The sequence below is a fragment of the Grammomys surdaster genome, unplaced genomic scaffold (assembly GCF_004785775.1).
Source record: "Grammomys surdaster isolate TR1022 unplaced genomic scaffold, NIH_TR_1.0 140, whole genome shotgun sequence".
Lineage (NCBI taxonomy): Eukaryota > Metazoa > Chordata > Mammalia > Rodentia > Muridae > Grammomys > Grammomys surdaster.
The window spans coordinates 5,435,929-5,443,975 of record NW_021604598.1 but is presented as its reverse complement, the minus strand read 5'-3'; the positions used below and the strand labels follow the sequence as shown (position 1 = coordinate 5,443,975).

The 8,047-nt window shown below is 36.0% G+C and overlaps 1 protein-coding gene across 1 annotated transcript in view; it reads left to right on the top strand.

The window, feature by feature from the left end:
- Dpy19l2 (dpy-19 like 2) overlaps positions 1-8,047 on the top strand; it is a 100,447-nt gene that overhangs the window by 30,294 nt on the left and 62,106 nt on the right. The gene's annotated exons all lie outside the window — the stretch shown is intronic.

Genomic DNA, 8,047 nt, shown 5'->3' with positions numbered 1-8,047 from the left:
ATATATATATATATATATATATATATATATATATATATATATATATAGTGAGTATTTTACCTGCATGTAACTCTGTGCATGGATGTGCATCCATGACATGGATTCAGTCCCTGCAGAGACCAGAAGATCATGTTGGCTCTCCTGGAACCGGAGTTAACAATTGATTGTTATGTGCTATGTGCGTACTGGAAATCAAATCCAGGTCCTCTGGAAGACAGCCAGTACTCTTAAACAGTGAGCCATGTCTCTAGACCCTAGAATAGATTTTTAACAAGTCAACTCATTATTAGCAAATTTAATTAAGTAATACTCATGAAACTATGTGAGAAGCTCTTTAAGGAGGTTCTAGATCATCTTAGTAGTTTTATGATCATTGAAAGCAATGCAAAGACTTAATTTTCTTTTAATTTAATTTTTTACTTATTTACTTTACATCCCACTCACTGGCCTCCTCCTGGTCACCTCTGCCACAATCTTTCCTCTTTCTTCCCTCTTTTTCTTCTATGAGTGGGTGGGGCGCCCTGGGTATCCCCCCAACCCTGGCACTCTGCAAGGCTAAATGCTTCCTCTCCCACTGAGGCCAGACAAGGCAGCCCAGCTAGAAAAACATATTCCATGTACAAACAACAGCTTTTGCGATAGCCCTGTTCCAGTTGTTCATGACCCATATGTAGGTCATGCCGTACATCTGCTACATATGAGCAGGGAGGCTGTGCCCAGGTCTCCTGGCTCATATGAAGACTTAATTTTCTTAACTAAAACAGGCACGCACATTTGTGTTTGCATTAATGGGAGAAACAAAGTCCCCCCCCCAACCTCTGGGGATTTTACATTTCATTTTTTATAATGTCTCCTAATCATCTTGTCTGAAAATGGCCATAAAGGAAGACGGCTCACATTTTAAAGGACAAACTGATGAGAGAGTAATCAGGAACCTAGAATATTTGATCTGACAAGACCTTAGTCTTGATCATTCCAAGATATTAAGAATTCGGCAGTTAGATTTCAGTTTCTATTCAAGTCCACTCTGGACTCCCCAGGTGTGTTGTGTCAGGGGAAATTGAGGAGATTACTGGTAAGGAAATTGGCAAACAAGTTAAGTAGATATGCATCATTTTTAGACAAGATAGTGCTTGCATATTCATGTAACATTGATTAACAATTCAGTTGTATTTATATGACTGAGTTTCAATCTGAGGTATGTAATTAGTTCATATCTTTTTAACATTTAAGTCAATATGACCATGTGTCTTTATCTTGTTGGTAACAAGAGTGTCTTCTATCCCTGGAGTCTCTCCTTCTTCTGTTGGCAATGTCTTGGGACAAAGAAAAGCTCCAGATGCCCTAGCCTACACACAGGATCCAGGAAGCAGGCTGCCTGCAGGACTACATACCCACAATGCATTCTGTGTATTGTGGAAGATTCCACAACATGGCTTTTAACAAAACAATTCCCTCTTGTACCTAAGAATGTAGCAAATACAAACATTAAAAATTAGAAGCTCAGAACAATATATTCTGTGTTAGGATGTAGAATCTTTTAGATAATGTCAAGGGGTAGTATAAGTAGTCATATAATAGCTCTAATTTTGGTTTTTCTCCAAGTAAATATAATTTTTAAAGTTGAAAATGATGATTTCCCCATCAGCACTGGCATGTCAACTGGGGTCATTTTTCTTGTTTAAGCTGCCATATTATTGAGAAACCATAGTTGTAGCTTCTTTGTCATGAATGGAAGACACACTGTGACAGCAGGCTTACTTCTCTTTTGTCTCTTATAATCTTCGACTCCCTCTTCTGCAATGTTTCCCGAGCCTTGGGTGGAGGAATTGTAGACGCATCAATCAGGGCTGTGCACCCCTCAGACTTAGTTCTTCACATTTTGACCTGCCATGACTTCCTGTAATGGTCTCCATCGTTTGAAAGATGAAGTTTCTGCCTCAAAATGGAATTTTCTTGATGGAGAAAATTTATCTATGGACATAAGTATAAATATTTAGAATGCAGCTAGAAATTACACTGGTTTGGGAATGTGTCAGTAGTAGGTTCTCCTCTATGTTGTGTAAATATATTTAACACAGATAGATATACTCAACCACAGTTAAAGAAAAAGAGGCCAGAACCATGAGTTTAAGTGAGAGGAGGGGTGTGCGTGAAAGGAGAGGAGCTAGAGGGAAGAAAGGGAGAGGCAGAAATGATGAAATGATATTTTCATTTTAAAGAATAAAACAAGTTATAGGAAAGGTTGTCTATTTTTTTTATTGGGGGTGAAGAAACATACATACCAAGGCATACAGAAAGATGCTACAGAGTAGAAGGGAAACTTGGAAGCCCCGATTCTCAGTTGTTTTGACAGAAATGAGCTTTCCATAGCTGTGTGGGTTTGCTTTGGGGTCTTCTCTTGTGTTTCATTGGTCTACATGCCTGGTTCTGTGCCAATACTTTGCTGTCCTTGACCCCATGCCTCTAATGTAGAGCCTGAGGTCAGATAATGTGATACTTTTGTCTGTGGAGCATCTGTTTAGATGTCTTGTGGCCTTCTGTGGTTTTTGTTACTTCAATATGAACTTTAGCAGTTTCTGTCCTGTGAAGAATGTCATTGAATGAAACTTTGGTGAGGATTGTGTTCAATCTGTAGATTGCTGGGTTTTATTTTCTTTATTTATTCTTCTCTCCTATATTACATACTGATTACAGTTAGCCCTCCCTCCACTCTTTGCAGTCCCTTCTCCCACCTCCCTTTGCCTCAAGATCTCCCCCTCCTCCTTTTCCTTCCTGTCCAGCCTCCTTGGGTTTTTTTTTTTGGACTGTAGTATGGTTATTCTTTTACTTTAGAGTTGATATCTATTTATAAGTGAGTACATATTTTGTTTTCTGGATCTGGGTTGCTTCACTCAGGATGATCCATTTACCTTCAATTTCATAATGTCAGTTTTACAGCTGTGTAATACTCCATTGTGTAAATGTGCTATATCTTTCTTTATTCATTTTTTATTTGAGGGACATTTAGGTTGTTTCCAGTTTTTAACAATTGTGAATAAAGCTGCTATGAAGATATTTGAGCAAGTGTCCTGGTAGGATGACGTATCCTTTGGTTACATGGCCAAGAGTGGTATAGATGGGTATTGAGATAGATCATTTGCCAGTTTACTGAGAAATTTCCATATTGAAATGAAAAGTGGCTGTATAAGTTTGCACTCTAACCAGCAGTATACAACTGTTCTCATTGTTCCACACTCTTGCCAGCATGAGCTGTCACTTGTGTTTTTAACCTTAGCAATTATGGTGTAAGGAATCTCAAAGTAATTTTGATTTTTACTTCCCTTATACATAAGGATATTGAACATTTCTTTTAAGTATTTCTCAGTCATTTGAGATTCTTCTACTGATAATTCTCTGTTTAGATCTGTTCCCCATTTTTAAATTGTGTTATTTGGTTTGTTGATGTCTATCTAGTTTTTAAATTTTTTTAAATATATATTTTGGATATTAACCCTCTGTGAAATGTAGAGTTAGTGAAGATCTTTTTTTTGTTTTGTAGGCTGCCATTTCGTCCTATTGATGGTGTCTTTGCCTTACAGAAGTTTCATGAGGTCCCATTTATTAATTGACAGTCTTTTTTTCTTTTATCCTTTCTTTCTTTTCTTTCTTTCTTTCTTTTTTCTTTTATCCTTTCTTTCTTTTCTTTCTCTCTTTCTTTCTCTCTTTCTCTCTCTCTTTCTCTCTCTCTTTCTCTCTTTCTCTCTCTCTCTCTCTCTTTCTCTCTTTCTTTCTTTCTTTCTTTCTTTCTTTCTTTCTTTCTTTCTTTCTTTCTTTCTTTCTTTTTTTTTTGGTTTTTCGAAACAGGGTTTCTTTGTATAGCCCTGGCTGTCCTGGAACTCACTTTGTAGACCAGGCTGGCCTCAAACTCAGAAATCCGCCTGCCTCTGCCTCCCAAGTGCTGGGATTAAAGGCATGCGCCACTACCGCCCGACCATTAATTGACAGTCTTAGTGCCTGCACTAAGTTTGTTGTTCTGTTCAGGAAATTGTCTCCTGTGCCAATGTGTTTAAGGCTATTCCCAAAATTTTCTTCTATTAGATATTTGAGGTATTTGATCCACTTGTACTTGAGTTTCGTGCATAGATTTGCCTCTATCAGCATTCTTCTGCATACCAACATCCAGTTAGACCAGCACCATTTGTTGAAGATGCTTCATTTTTTCCATTGTATATTTCTGGCTTTTAACAAAAATCAAGTGTCCAGGTGTCCACAGGTATGTAGTTGTATAACTGTGTCTTGAATTTGATTCATTGATCAACCTGTTTTTGTTACTATAGCTGTTTTTGTTACTGTAGCATAGCTTGAGATAAGGATGGTAATACCTCTGGAAGTTCTTCTCATATACAAGGTTGTTTTAGCCATCCTAGGTTTATGTTTTTCCATATGAAGTTGAATATTGTTTTTTTCAATTTCTGTAAAGAATTGTGTTGGAATTTTGATACAGATTGTGTTGAATTTTTAGCTTGTTTTAGTAAGATGGATATGTTTTGCTATGTTAAATGTGCTAATCCATATGCACGGGAGATCTTTTCATCTTCTGATGTCTTCTTCAAGTTATTGTCATACAAATCTTTAACTTTCTTTGTTACATGTTGGTGCTCTTCAGCCTTAATTATATTAAATAAGTTCCTTTTATCCCTGATCTGTCTGAGACCATTATCATGAAGGGATGTTGGCTTTTGTCAAAGGCTTTTCCAGCATCTAATGAGATGATAATTTTTTTCCAATTTGTTTATATGATAGATTTCACTGACAGATTTTTCCTATGTTTAATCATCCCTGCATGTCTAAGATGAATCCTAGTCTTTTAAAAATGTGTTCCTAGATTCAGTTTATGAATATTTTGTGGAGTATTTTGAATCAATGTTCAGGAGAGAAACTGGTCTGTCTGTTAGTGCTCTTTCTTTGTCGGATGTCTGTGTGATTTTGTTATCAGGGTAACCGTGGCCTCATAAAATGAATTAGGTGATGTCCCTTCTGTTTCTCCTGTGTGAAATAAATTGAGGACTATTGGTGTTAGCTTTTTTTGACACTCTCAAGAAAATCCTGTGCTAAAAGTAGCTGGCCCTGAACTGTTTTGGATTGGGAGACTTTTAGTGTCTACTTCTATTTCCTTTCAGGTATAAGTCTGTTTAAATTGTTTATCTGATATTGATTTAACTTTAGTAAGTATAATCTATTCAGAAAAATGTCCATTCCTTTTACTATTTTCCAATTTTGTGGAGTATGAGTTTTTAAAGTATGAATTAATGACTATTTGGATTTTCTTTGTTTCTGTTGTTATGGTTCCTCTACCTTTCTGATTTTGTTATTTCTCTCCTGTTTTTTTACTTAGTTTAGATAAGGGTTTGTCTGTCTTGTTGATTTTCTCAAAGCATCAACTCTTTGTTTCATTGATTCTATGTATTGTTCTCTTTGTTTCTCTTTTATTGTTTTCAGCCCCAGTTTGATTATTCCCTGCCATGTCCTCCACTTGGGTAAGCTTGCTTCTTTTTGTTTATCAAAACAACAATAAAATAACAGAAATTAACAATCATTTATCACTAACATCTCTCAATAAATGGACTCAATTCTCCCAATAAAAATATACAAATTCAGGATTCAACTTTCTGCTGCATACAAGAAATATACCTCAACATCAAAGATAGACATTGCTTAGAGTAAAGGGTTGGAAAAAGATTTTCCAAACAAATGGAGCTTTCAGGTGTGCTGCTAACTTGCTAGGATGAAATATCTCCAATGTTTATGAAGGCACTTAGTGTTATGAACTTTCCACTTAGCACTGCTTTCATTGTATTTTATGAGTTTGGGTATATTGTGCCTTCATTTTCATTGAATTCAATCAAGTTCAGTTTCTTTTTTATTTCTGCCTTTTCCCAGTAGTCATTTAGTAAAGAGTTGTTCAGTTTTCATGAGTTCTGCAATTTCCATTGTCATTGACATTCAGCATTAATCCATTGTGGTCTAATAGGATACAGGGGGCTATTACTTTTTTTTTGCATCCTTTGAGTTTTACTTTGTGACTAAGTATGTGGTCAATTTTGGAGAAAGTTCTGTGAGATACTGACAAGAGGCATATTCTTTTGGTTTGAGTGGAATGTTCTGTAGATATCTGTTAGCTCATTTGATTCATAATTCTTTTAGCTCCCTTACTTCTCTGATTAGTTTTTCTCTGGATGATTTGTCTATTGGTGGGAATGGGATATTTAAATCTCCCACTATTAATGTGTGAGATTCAATGTATGATTCAAACTTTAGCAATGTTCTTTTATAAATGTGGGTGCTCTTGCATTTGTCACATAGATGATAAGAATTGAAATGTCATCTTGGTGAAATTTTCCTTTGATGAGTATGAACTGTCCTTCCTCATCTCTTTTGATTAATTTTGCTTTGAAGCCTATTTTGTCAAATATTATAATAGCTATACCATCTTGCTTCTTGGGTCCATTTGTTTGGAAAATCTTTTTCCAACCGTTTACTCTAGGCCATGTCTATCTTTGATGTTGAGGTGTGTTTCTTGTAGGCAACAGAAGGATGGATCCTGATTTTGTGAATTTTTATTGGGAGAATTAAGTCCATTGATTGAGAGATGTTAATAACAAATTATTGTTAATTCCTGTTATTTTATTGGTGTTGATTTGATGGTTTTGTGTGTGTGTGTGTGTGTGTGTGTGTGATGAGAGAGAGAGAGAGAGAGAGAGAGAGAGAGAGAGAGAGAGAGAGAGAGAGAGAAGGAAAGTGAGAACACATGCTTCCTTTCTTTTGGTTTTGCTGTTGAGAGATTATTTGTATCCTGTATTTTCATGGGTGTAGTTAACCTCCTTGGGTTGGAGATTTTCTTCTAGTACCCTCTGTAGGGCTGAATTTGTGGATAGCTATTGCTTAAATTTTACTTTATTATGGAATATCTTATGTGTGGTGATTGAAGTTTTTGTTGGGTATAGTAGTCTGGGATGGCATCTGTGGTCTCTTATTGTCTGTAGAACATCTATCCAGGCCCTTCTGGCTTTTAGAGTTTCCTTTCAAAAGTCTGTTGTAAGTTTAATGGGTTTGTCTTTATATGTTAGTTGCCCTTTTCCCTTTCAGCTTTCAACAGTCTTTCTTCGTTCTGTATGTTTAGTGTTTTGATTATTATGTAACAAGAAGACTTTCTTCTCTGGTTCAATTACTTGGTATTCTGTAAGCTTCTTGTACCTTTATAGGCATATCCCTCTTTAGATTAGGAAATTTTTCTTCTATGATTTTGTTAAAAATATTATTTGGGCCTTCGAGTAGGGATTCTTCTTGTTCTTATATTTCTATCATTTTTAGATTTGGTCTTTTCATAGTGTCCCATATTTTCTGGATGTTTTATAACAGTAATGTAATTGTATATATTTAACATTTCTTTGACTGATGTGTCTATTTTTCTATCATATCTTCAATGCCTGAGAGTCTCTCTTCTGTCTCTTGTATTCTGTTGGTGATGTTTGCACCTGTACTTTGCTTACCTAGATTCTTTATTTTAAGAAGTCCCTCACTTTGTGTTTTCTTTATTGATTCCATTTCTTATTTTCAGATTTTAAATAGTTTCACTCATTTTCTTCAACTGTTTGGTTTTCCCTGGTTCTCTTTGAGGGATTTGTTATTCTTTTTTTTTTTTTTTAAGGATCTCTATCATCTTCATAAAGTTAGCTTTAAGGTCATTTTCTTGTGCTTCAGCTATGCTGAAATATTCTGGATTTTCTGTAATAGGATATTTGGGCTCTAGTGGTGACACATTGCCCTTGCTGGTATTAATTCTGCTTCTTACACTAGGACCTAGGCTTCTGGATTTGGGACGATTATAGGTATAGATGTTGATTTTTGAGTTTGTCATTGTTGGATGTGTGTTTTGTTTCTTATTTTCTGATGGTCCAGCAGGGAGTCTCCACTCAAGTTGGGGGGGGGTGGAGCATACTGATAAGGAGGTGAGTTGGGATTGGGAATAGTGTTGGAGAGCACTGAGAGAATGGAAGATATCTCA